General features: G+C 37.8%; 1 pseudogene; it reads right to left on the bottom strand.

The window, feature by feature from the left end:
- LOC122135153 overlaps positions 1-10,815 on the bottom strand; it is a 33,834-nt pseudogene extending 23,019 nt beyond the window's left edge.
- Positions 10,816-26,309: the final 15,494 nt, after the last annotated feature.

The raw sequence follows: 26,309 nt of genomic DNA, 5'->3' as shown, positions 1-26,309 counted from the left end.
TCAATAGTGCACAACAGCGGCTCAATAGTGCATAAATATCGGTTCAATAGTGCACAATAGCGGCTCAACAGTGGACAATATCGGTTCAATAGTGCACAACAGCGGCTCAATAGTGCATAAATATCGGTTCAATAGTGCACAATAGCGGCTCAATAGTGGACAATATCGGTTCAATAGTGCACAATAGCGGCTCAATAGTGCATAATATCGGTTACAATAGTGGTTCAATAGTGCACAGTAGCAGGTCAATATCGCACAATAGCGGTTCAATACTGCACAATATCGGTTCAATAGTGCACCAACAGTGACTTAATAGTGCACAATATTGGTTCAATAGTTCACAATATAGGTTCAATAGTGCACAACAGCGGCTTAATAGTGCACAGTATCGGTACAATAGTGGTTCAATAGTGCACAGTAGCAGGTCACTACCACACAATAGTGGTTCAATACTGCACAATAGCTGTTCAATAGTGCACTAAATCAGCCATGAATTAACCAATTTGAACACTCATGTACTACACAGTGAATCAGAGAGCTGGAGCTGTTGCAAAAACAAATGTGTCACATACTTTTATCTTACATGTAGCTTACTTTAGAAAAAAATAACAGACCATATACTGTACATACATACAGTAACCACTCAAACACAATAAATATTCATTTGGTTTGCCATGATTATCCTAATTTAAAAAACCTGCCAACAACAATAAACACATTAAGAAGTATACATTATTATTTTTAGTATCTTGAAACTCTGCTGTCCAAAACAGCCTTTTGCATCTAAGACAAGAAATGACAATGGACAATAGACAATCATGTCTACCTCTAAAATAATATTTGACCAAAATCTGTTTCTCATAAACTATTGTGAAAACAGGCTGAGATTGAACTCACTCCACTCAAAACATCTGCTGCCTCTAGATGGGACGTTTGATAGCCGACTGCGGTCACAGTGATGGCTGCCACGCCTGATTCATGATGGACAAGGACCGTCTGATATCCTGCGGAAAACATCACATACATAACTATGAGCACTAGGTTGAGCGGTGTAATGGTATATGATTGTGTGACAGTAAAAATGTGTGTGAACTGGTAAAAATAAATATGCAGTGCAATTTTTAAAGAACTTAAGACACAATGGTTATGTATATAGGCATCTACAGAGATATGTCAAAATTGATACTTTATGGATGCAATTAGAGCAGCAGGAGTCAGACTTCACACGAAGAGAGTGAGAGCACGTCAGGTGTATAGCCTGTATAAACGCGGGCACGTAAAATGTGAGTGACGTGAATACTGACGAGACAATGGCGGAGGATTAGGTTTCCCAGAAAAAAGTAAAAGTACATGTTGCCGATATTTTGAAATTAAAAGACCGCTTCTCAAACCAGAGAAGGTGAATATGATGGTTTTTTTAAAAAAAAAAAAAAAAAAACATGCAACACTGTCACCACAGACAGTTTAGTTTTAATTTTGTTTTCCTTTTGAAAAGCCTGTTGACCCGATGTTATGCGACATTTTTGGAAGCTTCTTAAATTTATTTTTACTTATTTGTTTTGACAGTGTTATTATTGAACTTATTGTAATTTATTGGTCGATATACATAATACAGAATTTTATATAACGTCTTTTAACATTATATAAGCTAGTTTGTCATTGTATTGTTGTATTGTTCTTGTATTGTTGTACTGTTGTATTGTCATGCTTGTCGTTAAAATTAATGAAGAATCCATCTTTCAAGCATTCACTTTAGTCTTAGAAAGTGAAAGGTGTGTAGATATATGAGCAACATCTTTTCTTGTAAAACGTGACACCAACATCACGAATTTGAACGCGAAAGTAAAGGCTTCCAAAGCCCCGCCCCTCCGGTGTTACTGGTAATACAGCTTTTGTCAGTTTATATACCGGTGAAAAAATTTCCTCACCGTGACATCCCTAATTGTGATATATGGTGTTATGCGATATGCTGTAAAATGAGTAATAAAGATATAATGTAATATGACTTTTGTCATTCTATCAATTCCTAATACATACTTGTATTTCATAATTCTCAATGGCCTGAAGTAATCAGTGTGAGGTACCGTGGAGTTTTTTCTGTTTGTTGTCATCCTCGTGTACATGTAGCTGCATGGGCATGGTTGGTTCAATGCTCGCCAGGGAAACTTTGGAGGACTCCCAGATCATACTCAAAGAGCTGAAGTTATCGAACTTCCTGCCCTGCTGGTCAAAGGCTGCCACATCCAGCTCTGGGTTGTGATAATTCGAAACCGGCACCTACAGAACAAGTGCAAACGCTCGTGAACTTCCTGTCATAAGAAGACTAAAAATATGTCTGAGAGTTTGAGCGCTCACCACTTGTTTGTTCTGCTGCAGCAGAGGACAGGACACATCCAGCTGAGGGTTCAGGTAGATGGGCGTCAGTGTGAGACGTGACGGAGGTGCGCACACAAACTTCACCACAGCTGGCTCCACAGCAGGGAAGGGGTTCGTCACGGTGGGCTGGTTCCCAACAGTCACTGCTAAGACCTGCGAAGCCACAATTATTTGAGCATTTCAAACATATCAGTCCACATTCCGAGTGGCTAGACCACAGGATATGACATCACAGGCTCCTCTGACCTGTTCTCCAGAGCGCGGCATGTGGCTCTGACCAAATGTCTGGAGTATGTACGTGAGGCAGGTCCGTACAGAGACAGCGTGACACTGCTGTGGTCCTCAGCTGTCAAGTTTCTGAAGAACTTGGAAGGCTCTAGGACCCAGGGCTGGGGGCCTCCTTCAAACGTCATGTCTTTAGAGGAGCCTAACGTCACCACTGCCACAGACACGGGGTCAATCGGCTGTCAAAGAAAAACCATGGTCATCAAACCACTGCTCATGATAACAATGCACATCTGTCCTTCTCCATCTTCAAAGCACAGGTATTAAAACCTTACCTTGAGAGGGGGGTAGGCAGCAATGGTGATCTTTGCGCTGAGGTGAACATTACTATGGGTGTAGCTAACCAATAAGTTGGTGTAACCGGGGGTCAAAGCCTTAACTCTGACCCCGCTGCAGTGGCCCTGACCTGGGGGCAGTCTACCTGAAGACACCACAAATATTACAGCTATTCACAGATTTCAAAATTAATTACATAACATTCTGTTCCTGTTAAATCTGCAAACAAACGTTTGAAATCAGTCACACTGAAACGGAAACTTCAAGATTGGAATATGTTTCAAGATGAAATATGCACTCAATCTGTTTCACTGGCTCTTATGTGTTTTTTTCAAATGAAAACTTAACTAAACTAAACAGAGTTTTAAAGCAGGGGCTGCCCAATCCTGTTCCTGGAGATCTACCTGCCTGCAGAGTTCAGTGCCAACCCTGATCAAACACACCTGTCTGTAATTATTTGACATTGTATTTTTATTGGGAGATACCAAGGGCAATATCATTGTAGAAAGCATAACAAAAAAATGTTTTAAATGTATTTAGAAAATACATTCTTTCAACATCAACTCATCTCACCCTGCAGCAGCTGAAAGACGCCGTGACTCTCCATGTCCACCTGCATGTCAAAGTGAGAGCAGTCACTGAGTGTCACTCTCTCTCCGGCCAGCTGACCGAAGATCCGCAGCGGCAGATCCAGATCCAAGCCCACGCGGGCCTCCACCACACACGGGCTGAACTCCATCCCCACTGGCTCGATCACATACACCTGCAAGAATTACCTCAGTATTTACATCACACATGCTCAGTTATTTAAAACTAGAATCTTTGACAGTAATTTTACAAATCCTCATCTGTACAAGCATGATTGCTGGCATCACCTTCATGTCTCCGTAGTGCAGCGGGTTTCTCATGTCATGGGCGTAAATCCCACTGACTCCAACGTCTCTGACCGTGGTCATCACGCCTTTCACTGTAACCGTGGCGACTGCTGAGTTAGTGGACGACCAACTGAAGTTTCCACTTCCTCCAGTCACCTGAAACAGAGACAACATCATATCAATGTACAGATTCAACCACACACGGAAGACCAGATTCAAAGGTTATTTCCTCTCATGCGTTTTAAACGTTAATGTTTGATGAAAGAAAATGACACTAAGACACCTTGATAGTGTACTGGTACGCTCCCTCTTTAGGCTGCCAGGGGAACGTGAGGATGGCGGGTGAACGATGGGGTCGTAGATCTCCACGTCCTGCTCATTATGCACAGGAACAGAGAGTGCGTGGACACTTCCAGCCTGGAGACACAAATGAGGTTTACAATAAACCACAACAGTGTCAACCCAACAACACTCAACACTGGGAAGATCCCAGGAATTCGTAAAACGGGAGACAAACCCCTACTTGATCAACAACCGCTTTCAGTGTGCCATCAATGACAGTCTGACCGCGCTTCAGAGCTTTAACATGGTGATAAGATCCATTCACAGACGAGTGCAGAACCTCAAAGTACTCTGTAGGGAACATGGTTTCTATACGGATGTTCTGTGAAAACAGGAGTTTTTAATCAAAAACAAAAAACACTACCACAAGATGTGAATTAAATTTACATAAAAAAAAGAGATCATTTTTTTTATGTTTATTTGTTAAGAGAGAAATTTCCAATGCCGTATGTTCAAGAAAACAGAAGCATCACTTTTAGGAAAACTGATGCAAAAAAGAAATCGAAAAATGTAGCCATTGAGGAAAAACCAAACCACCGTTTTTTTTTAGAAATGTAATAGATTACTTATGGTTTAGAGTGCACTTGTCTTCCAAACCACTCTGACAAGCTTCATGTCTGTGAGTGATTAGTGGCAGATGCCTTCTGTCTGCGACAACAGCAGGGTTGCCAAGACTGTGGTCTTCCCAGAGAAACTAGGCTAATTTAAACTCTTACTGCGGCTTGATTTTTTCCCACTAAAAGGATAAGTATGTTTGACATATTGCAAATTTGAATGAAATGCTTGTTTTAAAATATTTTACCCATTTTATTTTCTACCAGTGATAAAACTGTGTACTGGACAAAAATGATGAGAGAAATGTTAAAATATCTTCATCATGAAATGAAGACCATTTTCATTTATAGTTGAACTAACCCTTTAATTTAGTAACGTGTGACTACCTTTTCAGATACCTCTGCACTCATAATGACGTGAGAAGAGGATTAATTTAATTCCATGACACTGAAAATAATCAAAACCAAAGACTTTTTAAACATCCAAACTTGACTTACATCGGAGAGGTAAATCTTGTGTCCTGACTTATCAAACACTTCAATGAAGATCTCATATTTCCTCCCCGTCTCCAGGACCCAGCGATCCTCGGGATGAATCTTGAATGCTAGGAGACAAAATGATAAAAAGCCTTTCATTACACTATTTCAATCACTTAAACTCAAAGTGTTATTAATTTACTCATCCATTTAATAAGATTACAAGTTGTCAAAAATGCTGAGAGTCAGTTTTCTTCATGCAAAGCTAATGAAGAGACAAACCAAGTATCCAGGCTCCACGACATAGATGGTGCTGTTGGGAAGTCGGGCAGCACCCTGCATCCCGAGACCTTGACATTCAGAATGAAGGAAAGCTCAGAATAAAGATATCAAAGTGACTGATGCAAAAACACAGTCATCTCTAAACACAGCAAGCTACAGAAACAGCCCTCTCTTCATGAAAGACTGGTAATGTTGAGTGAAATCTCAGAACTGAAGCAGGGACATGTCAGCGTGTTTGTCGCTGGTGTGAAGGATACTCTTGTGGTCCAGCACGATGTTGGTGTGTCCCTGCTGAAGGGCAAACACTGTTGAGCTGCTGCGGTCCAGGTTTGCCACAGGGGCATCTGGGTTTCCGTTAGGGGCCACGACCCCGTTCTGAAGGTGAAGCTCATACTGATCACAGGGCATGGACAGCTCTGAAAGAGAGGAGGACACACTCAGAAACAAAGCACGTCCACTGGAATGAAGCCCAACATGGCCAACCCTATAGACCTTTTGTGTCCATTCTCTTTATTCCTAATACATACATTAAAACAGTAACGATTAGCAATTGTTTTGATAATCGAGAGCAAGGCTATCCAATCCACATTCCTACAGTGTTTAAATGGCAATAGAGAGGCCACAGTTCAGTACTGCAGCTTTAATTCAAATCATTTTAAAATGCTTTTATTAATGTTATTTTGAAAAGCATTTTGGCAGCCTGTTTAGTTCGTTAATTTTGTCTGATTATATAAAAACACACTGTAATAACCAATAAAGAAGACAATTTACTGCTGAATTAATGCAAGTTCACCTGTAATCTTTCCTTGCCGAATTTTCTGGACTTTGTATTTGATGGAGGTGCCGGCAAGCAGATAAACGTCATACGCAGGACTCAGAAGGATGTTTTCCAGAATCAGCAATCTGACCTCAGCAGCACCAACATCCTGAAAAACAGTCCACCAGAAAAGACATTCATAGTTATGCCATAACATTTGCAAAATATGGCCAAACATCTATTCAGATGAAGTGTAAAAGCAACTACAAAAATTGGCATGAACCTTATAGATTGGGTTCTTGTATTTTGGCTTTGAGTTTGGCATGGCCGGTTTTGATTCCTGAAACCAGGATGATATCTCCCTGATGTCCCACTCGCTCCATCTCAGAAATATAGGCAGGAGGAGTGTACGCCGACTCCGCAAACCTCAGCACCCTGGAGACAGACAGCTCAACATTACACCAGCAGTCACGCTCCTTACATGAAACAGTCATGCTGGACTCCTCTGATTTCCATTGTGTGGATAAAATCATTTGAAACATTGGTCAAAATATCTTCTTTGCATTCTACAAAACAAAGTCTTACAACCTTGGTATATGATTTAATGACTGAATCTGTATTTTGGGGTAAACTGTACCTTTAAAGATGGTGTCTAGCACAGCTAAATTACAAATGCTTTTTTGGTATTTATGCTGAAATCCCATATTAATTCCATCTCCATATGCTCAAAAAAAACCTTTGTTTATAAATATTCAAACTTAAATATTCAAACATGAGGAAATAAAACAAAACAGGATGGTCAGAGTGAAAGAGGGCCTCACAGGACAGGTGTGCTCTTACCGCAGGGTGTTGTAGGAGTCGGGGAAGCCTGCCATCTCAGCATCCTTCACGACAGTCCACTCAAACAGCAGACTGGCGAGAGTACTGAAGGTGTTTCCTGAAGACAGAAGGAGCAATGCGTGACCCAGACAGCACATGAACGGCATCACACAATCCTAAATCACTGTCAGAGTTATCCTGGAAGCCTAAATCCTTTTAATGTGCAGAGATGACAGCAATGCATGTGGTAAGTGTTATAATGTTTAACAGCAAACACTGTGTTCCTTTAACCACTGAAGGCATTTCTGCCTCCCTGAAGGTGTTGTTTTTTTCTAAAAACTAGTCAAAAGGTAGGTATCACTTGATAGAAAACTGTATTTTTAGAAAAAAAAAAGTCTTTACATTTGGACATCCTCATGCTGAGAAATAAAAGTAATAAAAGAAAAACTAGTGTGTTCAATGGAAATTTTCATATCTGTCTTATTTGACATTTAATAATTCTGGAAAGAAATAAGTAAGCAGTTTTTTTTTTTCTGGTGATGTTCCCCAACAAGTGTGCTGTATGTGATTTACATTTTGTGGTGATATCATGAAATAATCAAAAGTTACAGCATTTGGAACTAAGGTTGCCTTTTTCTTAGCCCTTTGAAACTGTCCAAGCCCCAAACAATTATGCTTGTTTTATTCCACTCTTTGAGACATTTCAAATGACACATGGCTATCTGAGCTGTATTATGTTTTTGACATATTAGACAAGGCACAAAAAAAGATTTTAGAAATTATGAAAACATTTTTTCTATTTATCAGCAAATAACTCTGCACTACTTAGGAGTTAATGGACACATGCACATGCATGTTCAGACTCTTTCAGATAACACCTATTTTGTGTTGATCAAGGCAGTGGTTTTAAAAATGTGATTATTATTTTTTCTTCTACACTCTGGTTTAGAAGGACTGCTCAGCACTCCTTAAGATAGGTTGGTACCCAAATAAAATTCTTGGCTGACTCAGAAACAAACAAGCACTTCTTATTAATTATTTCCTGCCAATTTGCCAAGTATTTTTGCCAATTTTTTCTCACCATTGCATAAATTAAATAGGCAAAATGTGCTTTTTAACAATTAAATTATCAATTAAAAAACAACAATTTAAAAATATTTACATTATGACAACAAAGCACAATTTAAATAATAAGTAAAATAATATTTTTTGGCCATCAGACCCCTTCTTGAATCAGGCATGTATTTTTACTGTACAAATAAAAGCAGCCTTGCTGAGCAGAAGAGACTTCTTTTAAAACATTAGAAAATAATACAGATCCCAATTTGAACACTATGTGTGAATTTTATAATAAATGTATTTACACAGCTGTTGTAATTATTATTATCATTATTATTGTCTTCTTATTTTATTTTACAGAACAACAGTAAAATTAAAATACTAACATTTATGAATGTTGACTGAGTGATATGTAGTTAAATAAAAAAAGATGTACACTCCATTTTAGAGAAACTACTCAGCACTCGTTAAGAATAACTTCAAAATAACTACATTTTAAAAAAGCTTTTAAAATGATACCCATTTTGTGTTATTACATTCAGTAGTTGCTTAGTAATTTGATTATTAATTTTTTCATTGGTGGTTACACTTCGGGTTTAAAAGGGTTAAAATTCAAATTATCTGATACTTTAAGTAATGTACTGTCCATGACAGAGAGTATACAAACAAAATATAATTCCAAACAATATAACATTGTTGTCAAACACAAAATGATTTCTTTTAAAGATCACCATAATCGTACTCACCCTCTGAATCCAGCGCATGGATCTTCAGCTCCAGCGGCGAATCCTCCAGATGAAGCTCTCGCGTGGTGGACTCGATCTGGATCGCGCTGATCACATCCACGATAGCGTCACAGCGCAGCACCTGTCCGGTCACTGACACACACACACACACACACACACACACACACACACACACACACACACACACACACACACACACACACACACACACACACACACACACACACACACACACACACACACACACACAGCACAGCACATAAATCAGCCAATTCCCAAAAACAGGACACACAAACACCACTCTTATAGTCTCTACTGTAAAACACAAAACGTCACAGTAATCTGATTCTGTTCACCTAAAATATGCCTTAGATTAAAAACATATCTCACTGTTTACTTCCCTTACAGAAAAAACTGCCATTTAGTCTCTACTGTAAAACACAAAACATCACAGTCTTCTCAATATAATGAAAGTGAATGAAGGCTGGAGGCGTCAAGCTCAAATGACAAAAGAGCACCATTAGAGTTTCATTAAACAAGCATGTACAGCTATATTCCAAGTCCTCCAAAGTCATACGACAGCTTTTTTTGTGAGGAACATACAGAAATCCATGCTATTATTCACAAACGTTCGAGTAAATGAGAGAAGTTCACAAACCCAGCCTGAATGAGCAGCTCAGAAATGAGACTGATCCAGTTCTAATGAAGCAGTGGACAATTATCAGTGAACAAAAGGCCTCTTTAAGTATAGGTAATAATGCAAATAACTGATATAAGGGTTCATATGACATTGCCTTTGCAATTATCAATGATGAGATGATTAAAAACGAACATCAAATGACGAAGTGACTCCAACAGTAAGAGGAGGAGTCAGCGGCACTCACAGATGTCCTCGGCGAGTATGATGCTGGTGAGTCTGGACGGCTGAGTGGAGCGGGCCTGCACAACTGCCTTATGAGAGCACTGACGCTCATCCACGTCCACGGCCTCTATACTGGCCACCTCCGGCCTGTTGGACGACCTGCGGAGAGAACGCAGTGGTTCACCGGGGATCTGGAACTGTATGCAGTCTGACAGGAAGTTACAGGCTTGAAACTCTGCATCCAGAGCATGCAGTTGTGTTGTCCTTGGAAAATTTGGTATTTACAAACTGATACTAATAATGAACTATATGAATAATGAGCTGATATGAATTATGAGTGGGTGATGTAGCTGGGCAAAAAAGATTTCAATACTGTTATAATAACATGCAACTCTTGTAGTTCGAGCAGTAAAACATACATTTTCTAAACTACAAAGTATGCACATTTACAAGACATTTGAAAAGTGCTACAGCAGATGAAACACCCAGCCTCCCTCACAACAGCACCACGTGCTTCAGCTTTCTGCATTCATCTTCACAGTGGCAACAGTTATACTGGTACTTCATTAAAAAATCATAAAGTATCCCACCATGTTCCTCCTCTACTTTACTTTCTCATTCGACCTGTCACGGACATCATGTTTGATGTTACAAAGCATCTTATTAACCAGGCTTGGTATTCTAGGTGTGTTTTATTACATTATTAATGTAACAGTGTTTCTTAATGACTTGACAAGTATTATTCAATATTCAGTGCGCTTACCATCGATAACATCCTTCAGTTGCTTCCAGTGTAAAATTAATCTTCGTGCTTCTGGCAAGAGGTAATAAAACCTTCGGTATATTGAGTTTGGCCGAGTCTGTCAAACTGCAGATGAAGGCAGATGTCAGAATAAAGAGCACGTTCACCTTCATCACAGAGTAAGTTATGTCAAGTTATTCTTATGAGATAATTAGCGAGGTTTCTCCAGTAGCTTCACGCAGAATCTCAAGCTCGCGCCTCATCCCTCAAAGCACTGAACACAAAGTGTCAGATGTGATGAGCAGTGTATCAGACTACAGCACGCGCGCGAGCGGCACGCTCTCTGTAACCGGGACTAGTACTTTCATTCTTCTTCATCAATTCAGCGCTTCAGATTTTCAAAAAATAAAAAAAAAATCCGAATACTTATAATAAAAGTCCGAAAAACAGGCTAAAAATTTAAGCGGAGCATTCAAAAATTAATATTAATAATAATTAGATTTTTTGAACACACATAGTGGCATGGAAATACCCGCCGTGTGTTACTATTGAAGCGCCGAAATGCATGCTGGGACATGATCTCTATCATTTTGAAACGAATGACGAATTTCCTTAAAGGCACACTGTACTCGAGCGCGGACTCACTTTTTTTTTTTTTTTTTTTTTTTTTATTATTATTATTATTATTATTATTATTATTATTAATATTATTATTATTATTATTATTATCATTTGTCTCGGTTTAACTGAGTGAATGGCGCTCGGATTTATTGCAGATTTATTTACAAAGTATTAAAATATAAAGAGAGTTTCCCCAGTGTAGGTGAAGGTCTTGACACTCCATGAGCCACAGACTCAAATATATTTGCATTACGGGGAATTTTCTAGAATTATGAACAGGCATTGCACTACAAATACCATACATGATGTCTGTTACCAGATCAGACCAGTTATATTTCTGAATCAAAGTCATATAAACTGTCTAGAAAGTAAGCACAAATTGGCATTTGTGTAATTTTTTTAGAAGACTACCAAACTGGTACATAAAACTAACCACACTAATGCATTTGGTTTGTCATGCACATAGATTACATTGTGAAATGCAAATGAAATTTAATGTGTTTGAAAGACAAAAGCCTTTCAAAGGCATAGTAATATATACTGTATGGTTAAATAACTGGTTGAGTGATAATTTGGGTAATAATTCAAATGCGTTTGTAGCGTTCACATGCATGCCTCTAGCAATGCTATAGGTCATGGGTTTGTAAGTTGTCAGGGATAAAAAAAAATGGTTACCAAATGCATAAATGTAAGAAAAAAAGCTTTATTTCAGACAAGTCTTTAAATACTAGATCTCTTCACATATGTCCATGTAAACAATATAAGCACTAAAATTATCTATCCAGGATTCATTTAATTGTAAAATAATTACTGTATACACCATAATGTGCACATATTCATGCAGGATGGCAACAGTATTGTAGTGTTTTGTTCTTTTTTTTTTTTTTAGAATGGTATGAATTAGAGGACAGTACACTAGAAAAGAAAGCTCAACATCAAATGTGAATCAAGAGTAACAAGTTTTAGAATTTTGAATTTTCAAATAATTCGAATTTTACAATAGAATCTTTTTGATTTGATGAGCTGAGAATCTTTTTAGGCGTTATATATCTAAAGGCAATATAACTCAAAAAGCATCAACTGTACTCATTAAAGTTTACTTGAATACCTTTATCTAGAAGCAGGTTCAGATAGAACAGTTGTTACTTTAACTTGTACAGTCCTCAGTGGGGACATTTCACAAATACTCTGAAAGAATGGAAAGAATGTCTCTCTCTAAAGATGGTCTTGAATGTACAGTATGTAGTTGTGTGTTAGTTGCGGGGTCAGAGAATGACACTTTCCCACTGTCCCAGTCCAGATGAACTCTCATGTGTCGGGGAATTGAAGTGGCGTGTTGCTCAGGAGATCGTGACACGTACTCTTTCCCCGTGTACTGAACATACCAGACACCATCTTTGGAGAAATTATCTCTTTTCCTTTGGTACAACATTATTCTCACAGTCCAAGCTGAATTGATTCCGACCTCCACGTCCCAGCTGTGTGTTCCTGATATAAAGCCCTCTGAACTCAAAACACAGCGAAAGAAGTCAAATCTCTCGGGATTATCGGGAAGCAGTTGCCTGATCTTGTTGTATGTCAGACTGGTCAGATCCTCAGACAGGACGAGTTGTGGACATGCAGTGTTCGGGTCCAGAACCACTGGAGCAGATGAGAGGAAATAATCAGCAAATGCTCTTTTTCAGATTTTAACAGAACGTTCAAGAGAAGAACCATGAACACTAATTAAATAAACAGAACTGTTGAGATGTCATCAGAGCTATATGATCCTCACGTAAACCTTCAAATTGATCTAGTTTTATTGAATTTTTGTGGGAAATCTCCACTATTTTATGGCACAGATCTTTAGTTACTCATCGTTTTGGACAATGTCTTGCATCTTCCTCCAGACTCTGAATGCCAGATCGCCCAAGTAATGCAGCACATCAATCAAAGCTCAACCGCACATCTCTGGATCGGGCTGAGTGCTGCGGGCTCTGGAATAACATTCAGGTGTCAGTACAGCAGTGAGTTTGGGTTCAGATTTGGCTCAGAATGCCATTAAAGAAGAATCCTTTGAAGAATATCTATTTACCTTTTCAGACAGGACAGTTCTCTGAATGGAAGCAATTATTTCCTGCAAAAACTCTCCAGACTGTTAACAGTAACCCCACCATAAAGGAAATTGCTTTGAGGCATTTGAATTATATACTGAAGTTCCTTGAGAACACAATAAGATATTTGAGAGACCCTGAAAAGGTTCCTAGAGGTTCTCCAAATGGGTTCTTCTGAAATAAAATGGTGCTTTTTGTTTTTCATGCAGTGTAGAGAGAAGAGACAGGAGCAGCTCACTTACCTTTCTTCTGTGACATTAAAGTTCTGGAAAATAAACATTATTATCTCAATAAGTGTATGAATGAATGAATCTCACACAGAGTTTGACTGTCACCTTTAGAAACCAGACATTAGCTTTCATTCTTTCCTCAATGTCTCTGATGGTGTGTGAAAGAGCTGAGATGTTTCTGTTCATCTCCTCCAGCTTCTCCTTCATCAGCTGCTTCTTCTTCTCCACTTTCTTTCTCAGTGCAAAGATCGTAGCTTGTTCTTCATCTCTGAGAAACTGATGAAGCTTCTCAAACTCATGTTCAATCTGATGCTCTGTGCTCATCTTGAGTCTGAAATCACATCACATTCAGTTCAATCAGCTCTGCATTAACTTAAAACAGATGACAGCATTTCCATGACATCCAAGTCAGTGATCAGCTGTGCCTTGTGAAAAAGAAGTGTGCTTCATTGTATTGCATGTGGACTTGTAGTGTACTTAAAACCAATTTTTTTTAAATCAATATTTGCATCTATTCAATTCAATTCAATTCAATTCAATTCAAGTTTATTTGTATAGCGCTTTTTACGATACAAATCATTGCAAAGCAACTTTACAGAAAATTAAGTTTCTACAATATTTAGTAGTAGATTATCAGTGGTGACTGTCAGTTCATGTGCATATGGCAAAAAAATGTTCAGAAAAAATCAATAAAAGACGTAAACAAACAGACGATTAAACACTATTAACAGCAATATATGCAATCAAACTTATAGCAAATCCCGTGGCATCTGTATGTTGTCTCTGGGTTAGCATCATCTGAGGTCCTCTGAGGGGTGTGTGCATCATCTCTTCTCAGGTGATCTGGATCCAGACTGGAGCTTGTGTAAATCCTAGTTACCACGGGATGTAAATCCCGTGGCAAAACAGAGAAACAAATAGAAACATAATTAGTGTAGCTGCTGTTCCAGCCAAGTAAAATTAATTAGTTTAACCCAAGCTAAAGAATAATAATGCACATTTGATCAGATATAACTGCAGTCCAAAAATTATGAGATGTATTATTTGAATGCTTGGCCAAAGAGGTGTGTTTTTAATCTAGATTTAAACAGAGGAAGTGTGTCTGAACCCCAAACATTATCAGGAAGGCTATTCCAGAGTTTGGGGAGCCAAATGCGAAAAAGCTCTACCTCCTTTAGTGGACTTTGCTATCCTAGGTACTATCAAAAGTCCAGCGTTTTGTGACCTTAGGGAGCATGATGGATTGTAGCGTGGTAGAAGACTAGTTAGGTACGCAGGAGCTAAGCCACTAAGGGCCTTATAAGTAAGTAATAATATTTTTGTAACTGATACGGGACTTAATAGGTAGCCAGTGCAGAGACTGTAGTATTGGGGTAATATGATCATATTTTCTTGACCTGGTAAGGACTCTAGCCGCTGCATTTTGGACTACCTGTAGCTTGTTTATTGAGGATGCAGGACAACCACCTAGCAGTGCATTACAATAGTCCAGTCTAGAGGTCATGAATGCATGAACTAGCTTTTCTGCATTCAGGAACAGTTAACATGTTTCGTAGCTTGGCAATGTTTCTAAGATTGAAGAATGCTGTTTTTGTAACATGGGAAATATGATTTTCAAAAGACAAGTTACTGTCTAATATAACACCCAGATTTTTGACAGTAGAGGAAGTAACAGTACATCCGTCTAGTTGCAAATTGTAATCTACGAGATTCTGTGTAATGTTTTCTGGTCCAATAAGTAATATCTCTGTCTTATCTGAATTTAATAGGAGAAAAATATTGGTCATCCAATCTTTTACATTTTTAACACACTCTGTTAGCTTAGATAATTTAGAAGTTTCACCTGGTCTTGTTGAGATATATAGTTAAGTATCATCAGTATAAGAGTGGAAACTAATCCCGTATTTTCTAATGATATTACCAATGGGCAACATGTATATTGAAAATAGCAGAGGACCTAGGACAGATCCTTGTGGCACTACATATTTTACTGGTGATAAATGAGATGACTCCCCATTTAAATAAACAAAGTGGTAGCGATCGGACAGGTAGGATCTAAACCATCTTAAAGCCTGCCCTTGGATACCTGTATAGTTTTGTAATCTATCTGTGAGTATGTCGTGATCTATGGTGTCGAACGCAGCACTAAGATCAAGTAAAACTAGCAATGAGATGCAGCCTTGATCTGAAGCAAGAAGCAAGTCATTTGTAATTTTAACAAGTGTAGTTTCTGTGCTATGATGGGGGCCTGAAACCCGACTGAAATTCTTCATAGAGATAATTTTTTTGCAGGTAGGAGCACAATTGAGCAGACACAACTTTTTCTAAAATTTTAGACATAAATGGAAGATTTGAAATGGGTCTGTAATTTGCCAGTTCACTAGGATCTAGTTGTGGTTTCTTAATAAGAAGCTTAATAACCGCCAGCTTGAATGGTTTTGGGACGCTACCTAAAGATAACGATGAGTTAATAATATTGAGAAGAGGTTTTTCTGATACAGATAACAACTCTTTCAGTAATTTAGTGGGTACAGGATCTAATAAACATGTTGTTGGTTTAGATGCAGTGATAAGTTTATTTAGCTCTTCCTGTCCTATAGTTGTAAAGCACTGCAGTTTATCTTTGGGTGCGATGGATAAAACTAAAGTATTAGATGCTGTAGAATCTACATTTGTTATTGTATTTCTGATGTTATCTATTTTATCATTGAAGAAATTCATAAAGTCATTACTATTTAACTGTGAGGGAATATTTAGATCGGGTGGCGTCTGGTTATTTGTTAATCTAGCCACTGTGCTAAATAAAAACCTTGGATTGTTTTGGTTGTTTTCTATGAGTTTGTGGATATGCTCGGCCCTGGAAGTTTTTAGAGCCTGTCTATAGCTGGACATACTGTTTTTTCCCACGCAATTCTAAAAACTTCCAAGTTCGTTTTTCTCCATTTGCGCTCAAGACTACGAGTTTCTTTCTTGAGAGCGTGGGTATTACTGTTGTACCATGGCACAGTATGCAGCATCTAATATATTATTGAAATAAAAGGCCTCTTAAGTGTACTTAAAGAGAGGCACTTTCTGTTTCTTAATGACTGATGACTGTTTCTTAAGTACACTTTTAAAAAGAACACTTTTTGTAATAATGTCAATTTTAATAAAACGGACAAAGTTCAGAATCTTTACCTTGATGTGTTGAACAGTTCTATTGCACTCTCCTTTAATCTATTCTCTGTATTTAAGTTTCTCTCGTAAGGACTTCAGTGCTGTTTTAAGTTCCTCCTAGAATTAAACTGATAGAAATATGTGAAATTCAGTGAACTGTCTGATCTGAATATGTGATACAGACAAGTTCTTATACATAGTGTTACTTAATAAGTGCAATGGTACTGAAAACCATAAGTAAATATTATTTATTGCTCCTTGCATAGATGAAAGAAGAAATGTTGTCCTACCTTGTAAGATGGAACAACTTCACTAATAGGCTGAAATGTGTGATTAGCATGTTTCTGTGAATCTCTAAGCACAGAAGAGCTTGAGTTTCTCGCTGTGAGAACTGCACACCTCCTCAGATGAGCTCTCTCTTCTGTCCCTCAGGAATGACTCGCATAGGTTTTTTAAAGCAAGATTATATGGTGGTTCCTGTTTTGAGGATCTTTTCCTGCAGACAGGAGTGTTTTTGCATTTTGTCAACTGTTGAAGACATGCTTTACAGACACTGTGACTACAGGACAGAAGAACGGGAACCTTGAATATTTCAAAGCACATGGGACAGGACAGTTCCTCCACAGACAGAGAATCCAAAAAGAGCTCAGATGATCAAAACTGTACTTTCACTTTCTGAATGTTGGTTTAAAAAAAAGCCTTCAAAGCTGTGCTGTCTGCTCTATTTCTGAGTCCTTTGCCAAATACTTTTTGAAAGTTTTTCCTCTTCAATTCCTCATGCCTTTGTCCAGGACTTGAGAAAACACTGTGTGACATAAGAGTGACATTATAAGACTGTCTCTTCCTGGTATGTGATGTGAGAAGGTGGAGCTTCTGATGTCTGATGTGCATATACTACTCAGGTGTGATATATTAGCATTTATTTTTCATTTTATTAGTATATTTACTCTTCTTGTAAAGGAAACCTGATGCAGTGAATAAAGAATTGGGACAGAAACAGATACACAATTCACACATTAAAGTAAAAGCTAAATAATATGAAATATTTTATGCAATTATATGCATTAGAATTTCCACATCATTTCTATACAGGAGACTGTTGTCAAAACTTTTTTGTACTTAAGATTTATTTATTTATTATTAAATTTTTGCACAGACACAAACCTTAAAGTCTTGACTACCAGAAAAGCTTTTTAACATTTCCACCCTTACAGTCCAATCAATATTGGAAAGATATAGTACTCTGACCAAAGGCTGTTATTACCTTTGGTAATATTATGCACTAAAAAAATGCTGTCACATTTTATGAGATACGTTTTTAAAGTGGAAACTTGTAATAAAATGCATATTATATTTAATGTTGTTTAAGCAAACTTCAAAGATATAAATTAACAAATAACAAACAAACAACAAAATGTTGTGAAAATATGAAAATATATTTTTAGCTGTTATTAAATAAACTGAATAATAATAATAATAATAATAATAAAATACTTTTCCCAGTCTATTTTTTCTATGAGACCTGAACTGTTGAAAAGAAGCTTCTTCACACTTTACTGTAAATCCTGCCTTGATTAAATGTGACAGCAGATGGCGTTAGTGGATATTTCACCCAAAAATGACAATACTGTTATTGTTTACTCATCATCAAATTATTCCAAACCTGTATGAGTTTCTTTCTTCTGTTGAACACAAAATGAAGAATTTAGTTTACCAAACAGTTGATGGTAGCCATCTATAAAAGCCAAGTCAAGTCAAGTCATCTTTATTTATATAGCGCTTTAAACAAAACAGATTGTGTCAAAGCAACTGAACAACATTAATTAGGAAAACAGTGTCAATAATGCAAAATGATAGTTAAAGGCAGTTCATCATTGAATTCAGTGATGTCATCATGCAGCTCAGTTCAGTTTAAATAGTATCTGTGCAATCATTTGCAATCAAGTCAACGACATCGCTGTAAATGAAATGTCCTTAAACAAGCAAGCCAGAGGCGACAGCGGCAAGGAACCAAAACTCCATCAGTGACAGAAGGAAGAAAAAAACCTTGGGAGAAACCAGGCTCAGTTGGGGGCCAGTTCTCCTCTAAAAGTCATCTATGAAAATCAATGGCAACTGTTTGGTCACTAAAATTATTAGAATTTTCTTGTGCTCTCGTGAACGTGAGAGAAGGCAGTCCTTCAAACGTTTCAACAGTGTATCAGTGCCTCAAAAATGTGATAACTTAAAAATGTCCATCTATAATGATCCTAATTGGTTTGCAAACCTTGAAATGATGATATGTGACTCATCATGAAGCAAACGTACAAGCTGTACAAGAGATCACCCAACTCCTCCACAAAGCACCAGTAGTACTTGCTTTCATAATGTTAGCAGGGTTACTCAGACTGCTAGTAGTGCTGTAGTCAAGACCTAATCTGAGACCAAGTCGAGACTAAGGCCAATGTGTGTTGAGACCAAAACAAGACCTAGACTTTGAGGTGTTGAGACCAAGATCAGACCAGCACTACTCAAATTCTTCTGAAAGATCCACATTTACTACCCAAGAAATCATTAAATACATAATGATTTCTTGGGTAGTAGATGATGATTTCAGGCATAGTAGATGAAGGACTGAGCCTGCAGTAACATCTCACTTCAGTTTTCTGTAACTCCAGGACTATCACTTTGTCCTGAAACATTGAGTCAACAGAGACAGTCTCTGTAATGACCTCTCCTGTCTGTTAAACCTCTGGATACATTAGCTCTCTCACCGCAACCATCCTGGAGTGAACTATAGGCTAGCATGTGGCTAGTACACTTTAGTGTACATCTCCAGTACACACTGCTTCACTGTAATCTGTCCTAAATAGTATCTGAGATTAGGATTAAGGGTCTTTCACACCGGGCACATTTGCTGTGGTTCTGAGTCTGAGTTGCTTTCACATTCTCGTGAATCTGAAGTCAGAACAGCTCCTATAAGTCCTGCGTTTAGTACCATGGTGTGCTCCTGGGTCCGTATTACAGCTTTTTCATGTGACCCGTGTTCTGTTTCGAACTAAACTGCCAAGTATTAAAGCCCCCTTCATGTGTCCTAAAGCAGAGTATGTGAAAATGAATCTACTTCAGGACCTTTCTTAAATTTAATCCTTGAATGCCGTAAAAATGAAAAACGAATTAATTGTGGTAAGGTCTTGTAGATGAATTAACATGGTAAATTAAATTTAATGTGGAGTGTGCAGATGAGGATGTTAACTGTGAGGATGATTGCCAGGATGAACATAATCCAAAACAGTGGTCTGTTGAGCAATATTGTTGTCCCAAAATCGTTGATGCAATTTTAATATGCTAATATATCCCATATCATGTCTACTGTTCTGCTCCACACTCAGAAGATCTGTTTGTACTTTTTCATTACACTTTTGAGGGCACAGTATATAAGTGGATTAATATATCATGCTTTATATAATAAAGAATATATAATGCCATATAAATAACCAAGACACAGCTTTAGATTATCTACAGTATAAACAATTGCAAAATTTACCCTCAGTTGACTGTGTGTGTGTGTGTGTGTGTGTGTGTGTGTGTGTGTGTGTGTGTGTGTGTGTGTTTTTTTTTAGTGTGTTACCTGCGGCTCTGTTCTTTGAGTTGCTGTTGTCATCATTGACATTCAGGGGAAGAATGCATGGGTTAAAAAAAGTAATTTCCAATATTTATTTTTTTCCTATAGATTACTATCACAGAATTCGACTCCTGATTGTGGCGATGTCTTTATTCTCTGGATGAATTCCTGCACACGCAGGCAGAGTTACATATATTAGTCAAACTGTCATATTTCAGAAACTGACTTTTGCAAGACACAACAGGCCGATCTTTCATGGCTGCATGCCACAGAAACCCCATTCTAACTATTATTTTCTTCATCTTTCCCCCTACAGGTTAGGTGACAATATCCTGTGTACTCCTTCCAGAAAGAGCTCAGCTTCTACAGGATACACAGAAATATCGGTGTTTTCCCTAAAGCAACTGCATAAAGTGTCTCCCATTTCAAGAAGTGAACTACAGAGCAAAGATCCACTTGATGAGGCTTGAATTATATGCCTATGATACTGTAGTAACCTTCTCTAATTCTTGAGACGTGGGACAACGTAACTGTAATTAGTTTGTGAAATTAAAAAAAAGTAAGATGATCACTAGAATGTTCTTAACACAAATAATTTACCATGCCTTGTGACTTTGCCTTTGATCAGAATGAATTTACATTTGCACTCTCTTCCCCTAAAACCTGCTGTCCTTGACTCCATACTGTAATATTTATAACTCTTTAAAAAAATGTAAATAGAAACATACTATGGGTTGAAAGATAGGTTTTCATATTTAACTGCTTTGAGTTTAATATAGTCACATAGAGGCTGGAGTTTTACTGTATGCTTACAACCATGATACAGCAATACTGTCACAGAAATAGCTAAGAAATTATTTGGGATTTTTGGAATAATTTTCATAATTTTCCATAATATCCTTTATCCTATATAGTATCTAGCAACACTAGAAAAATCGAATAATTTTAGGACATCTTTAATATTTAGATTTTAAAACATTTTTAAGTAGTTTATTATTATTATTAATATTATTACATTATTTTATTAATAATAAACTGTGGTGAAACGTAACACGTAAGAGACTAGTTATGTTAACACACTGAGTGGAAAAAATAAAGAAAGAAAAAAAGCAGGTAGTTGCCATTAGTGTTGGGGAAAGTTATTTTTAAAATAAGTATTGCATTATTCCATAAAAATTTAACTAATTGTGTTACTTATTTACTCTTTCTGGAAAGTTATGCATTACATTACTTTTGAGTTATTTTTGTCACTTGGGCTTGGCTTGCATATTAATTTCTTTAATAACAAAAACACAAATGTTATATTTTTGCCAACTAAAAATGCCATTTCACACCAAAAGTGAAATGAATAAGCCTCATGCGCCTCTGACTCAGCACCTCACTCTCAGTTTATCTCATCATGGAGACATGTTGGAGAGCTGTTAGTGACTAAATGGGAAAACAAAGTAACTGTCATTTGTTATTTGAAAAAAAAAACTCTTTTTTTTTGTATATTTAAAAGTATTGCGTTACTCCCAACACCGGTGGTTGCATCCAAATATAGATGAATATGCTGAACAGACTGCACATACACGTTTATGTTTTCAGCTTTGCAGTCTGTTTTGTGCTGTAATACCAGCTTCCAAAAAACTGCATGTACGTGTGCTAAGAAACCAGCAGGTGGAGCTGTGCATCAGTAAAGCTGTAAAAATCAGCATCTTCTTACATTTGAAGATTGTTTACCAGATTATTTTCTTGTCTGGGTCATGTATGGCAGATCTAACTAGATCTGCAGGCTTTACAGAAGAACTGAAACATATGATGCTTCACCGGTGGAATGCGGCTTTATGAGAAATGCCAGGATTCAACACTGATTTCATCCTCTGGTTTTCTTGTACTTCACATACTACATCAAAAAAAAAAAAAAAAAAAAAAAATTCAACCCAATTACATCTTAAGGTTATGTAAGAAGTCGTTCTCATGTTCACACAGGCTTTGTAACAGTATAACCACTGGTGTAGTTCACTACATTAACTATGAATTTATTCCTGACAACCACAACGTGTTTTAGTCTTTATTTCACTAAATATATTGGATTATCATTTAAAGCCCCACATCTTCTTTTGCCAGATGTTTTTGCTTGACATATTTTTTTCTTTAAAATAAACCACAGATATTTTGTTACCTAATACAGTGACATTCAGGTATTTTTAAATGTGACTTTTTTTGAGGCCACTGTAATGCCATTACATTACACACTGAGGTCAGATGTCACTGCTGCCTCTTCAAAGGCCCACTTATGGTTGAGGTGCAGGTAAAATCTTATGAAAGGGGAGAAAGGATGAGATAAAAGGAGAGGAAAATGACGGATGAATGTGATGAATGTGATCATTGTTTCTGTGCGCTTTGCTGTTTCACATCATATCGCTCATGGAATGTAGCTGCATCACTGTGTAGCTTTAGCTCATTCGCTCACACTGTGTTCTGATCTCAGAGCAGATCTCCATTCACTCACATCAGCCATCTGCCCTGTTGTGCTGCCCTCACGACAGATTTGTGTCTTTTCTGTTCAGGAGAAGCTGATCGGAGTTCATCTTCATTGCTTCTGTAAGGCATGAGGTTGTGCTCAAACGCTGATAAGAAACCCTCGAGTCCCGCATTTCGTGTCTTTCGCAGTCAACGGCCATGTGTCAACAATATAAGAGTGGTTTGACACTCACCGTTTGTTATCTTGCACAGCAGAGTCTTCTGAGATGTTGGTCTCTGTGTAGAAGGAAACTGCTCCACAACTATTTGCAGTGTGTGTATGTGATACCTGACAATATTTTCCTCCAAACAGATTGTGGAATTTACAGGTAACCAGGTTGTGATTCATTGTTTGAAATACTTTCTCCAATCCCAGTTTATGTGGAGTCTTCAAAACTTCAAAAAGTGTTCAAAACATTGATCTGTTTGCCAGTTAGCATTGCCCCATATAATGAACTATAATGGAAAAAAATACTTAAAGCATAAAGAAAGAAGAAATGTTCTCGGTGTCTTTATTTTTTGCAGTAGGAAATTACTAGGCATCCAGTTTTTTATATCAACTATGCATTCTGTTAGTTTTGCAAAAAGGTATGTTCAATCGGGCCACAAATGGGTGCCATGAATTTGGCACTTGGTCCACAACGATGTTTCAGATATCTGACAGCTGTCAGGGATTGTGCTATTGGGATAAATGGGTCTAAAGTTGTTGCCTCTGTTGGTAATCGGCGTATCCACACTCGGCTGTTGAAGTGATTCACCAGGAATCATGATTCAATCAAACCAGGCCACTTTCTTCTAATCATCCACAGTTCAGTCTCGATGATCTTGAGCCCATTTCATGTGTTGTTGGCGGTTGTGTGCAGTTAGCATGGGGCCCATACACAGAAGGCTGTGATGAAGTGTGTGCTGTGACACATTGCACTGTGTCCTCTCCTTGGGTGGTATATATACTGCTCTGTGCACTGCACCTGCAGCACCATTTGGTTGACAGGCGTGCTCATTGCTCTAGGCTGGGGGTGTTCATAATGTAATTGCTCATCAGTGTATGTATATTTGAATACACGTATATTGTATTTTGGGTTGCACTCACCTGTTTTTGTAGTAATTAAGCTGTTAGAATGTGTAAGCCGTGTCACTGCCATTGAGATAAATGCTAACAGTTTGCTTTGTCCAGCTAATATAGACTGAACAATGGCAGAAAGGTGTGTTTGGAAACCTGTTTGATGACCTCATTATGGTGCAATACCGTTTGGTGCCTATTGGCACAGAAATTACACACTGCAATTTGAAGAAGCTGCCATCAAGAGATTTTGTCTGCAATCCTTCTTCACATTATGACATTTCCTGCTGGTAATTGTTTACACAACTGCAAGTGAGTGCAGAGAGACTCTGTAAAATGCATGGAAAAAAAATCTTAAAGACACAAGTTTAATCCTGATAAATGCCACATCCATAAACATGCATTTAGAGACTAGGCTTTGCTCAGTGGTGATTTTTGCAAGGGAATTTCCGCTCCTTTTAATTTTGAAACCTCAATAGAGATGCTGAATTTCGGTCAAGTCTTTCATGTGTGTTTATTCTGCTGTGTTTCAGGTGTGAAGGCTCATTACTCTTGACATTTGGTCCCAGGCATTTCATCAAAAACGACTTGAAGATGGAAATTTCCTGCAGCATGAAGAGCTGACTGCTACCTAAAGACACTCAAGAAAGTGATACTTGAGTTAGATTTTTTTGATTAATATTCTGATGACATGGTATTTACAAGACAAATTCCTCAGTGAATACATATAAATGTAGAAGAGAAAGACAGAACAAACACAGCACACTAGGAAATGTCCTACACTTAGAAACATGTAACAACTTTTCATTTCAAGCGCATTTTTATGTTGGTCTAATCATGTTTTTTCTGTTTTGTTTAGTTTGTCAAAAAGCAAATAACACTCCCCATAGGGGAAATTTTTTTTTTTGTTTGTTTGTTTGTTTGTTTAAGTACATAACAGAAAAGGTCCATGTATCATCTGATCATTCAATTATTCCATTCAATTTGCAAACAAAAAATGGTAAAAAACAGGTCATATTTTTGGTTTTCCGTTTTTTTCTGTATAATCCAAAATTTGAAAGTTGGTGTTTCTGTGGAGGAATACATTCAAGAAATAAAAAGATGACTATTTGCTACAAAAATGCTACAAAGTTAATTGTTGGGGTGTTACTCTACTTCCACTAGGCCTATTTTGCAGAGCTATAAAAAAGAGAGCAGGAGATAGACCGGAGCAGGCCTTCATCCTGCAAATAGGTACTAATGTTTTAAAGGTTATTTTTTGCTTCCAAAACTGTATCAAGAGCCTTTTCTCATTTCTCATGGAGCTCCTGAGATGAAATCTTAATTCTTTAATATATATATATATATATATATATACACACACACACACACACAAACCAGGCTGTCATCAGTTCTTCCTCAGTTTTGCGTGGCAGAAATATAGTCCTCTGCTGCTGCAGTTGTATGGATTCTTAACACGTTTATCGCAAATACAATTCATTTCTTTCTCATCAAACAACCAGACTAATAAGTGACAGGTGCCGGGGAAATAATTTGCTATAGTCTAACTTATTTTCTGGACTGTAAGTTACGTTTTTTGCTGGTCTCTTCAGGCCTCTTTAGCGACGCAGTGAGGTCTGTCGTCGAGAGGTTTCCAGGGATCTAGAAGGCAGGCAGTGGCATTCCAGCATTTTCTATCTTGCCGATCCCGGGTCTCAGGGGTGGGACAGCCCCAGCCATCAGATAGCTCCTCATACAGGGAGCAGCAGGAAAGGAGTGTCACTTCCCGTGTCCCCCCTCAAAAAAAAAAGGTTTACCAATATCGGGTTCTTCTGTTCGGGTCTAGCACTTTCACCAAGTGTGTGGATGCAGCTCTGGCGTCCTCTCTGGCTCCACATTCTAAACTATATAGAGGATTGGTTGATTCTGGCTCAGACAAAGCAAATGGCGTTTCACATCGAGATGTCATCCTTGCTCATATAAAAGAGTTGGGGTTAAGGCTAAATGTTAACAAGAGCATGCTTTTCCAAGTTCAGAGGTCCACTTATCTTGGTGTGGTTCGAATGATATCCTACTCTTATCTGTATGACAAAAAAAATAATATTAAATTGTTTCCACTGCTGAGGAAAAGAAAAAATCAAGAGATTGCATGGCCTGTACTTGCTGTTATTTCAAACACATTTGTATATTGGGACCTGACTGAAGTATGAAGCCTTCTTTTGTCTGGTGAAAAACAAACCGAGATGGCAAGTCATTAACCTACATTTATGAGAATCTTGTGTGTTGCAGTGCATAAGTGAGTCCTTATGAGATATCAGTTATAATCAGTTTTAATAAAACACACAATATGTCTACACAGAGGTAAGCCCTGTCGAGGCTCTGTCCTGGTATGGGTTGTGTCGAGCCATTCGTTAGCCTGGTTGTTTGTTGAGAAAAAGATGAAATGTCTTTGCAATAAACGTTTTAAGAATCCATACAACGGAAGACTATTATTCTGCATTCACGCCATATCATAATTACTGTGATTTTGAGATGACAACGTGTGACGTTCTACACCCTTGGACTCTGAACTATCGCACTATCAATGCCTAAACAGAGCGCCTAATGAA

This window comes from Cyprinus carpio, chromosome A23, assembly GCF_018340385.1.
Source record: "Cyprinus carpio isolate SPL01 chromosome A23, ASM1834038v1, whole genome shotgun sequence".
Lineage (NCBI taxonomy): Eukaryota > Metazoa > Chordata > Actinopteri > Cypriniformes > Cyprinidae > Cyprinus > Cyprinus carpio.
This window is presented reverse-complemented; position numbering and strand designations above follow the sequence as displayed.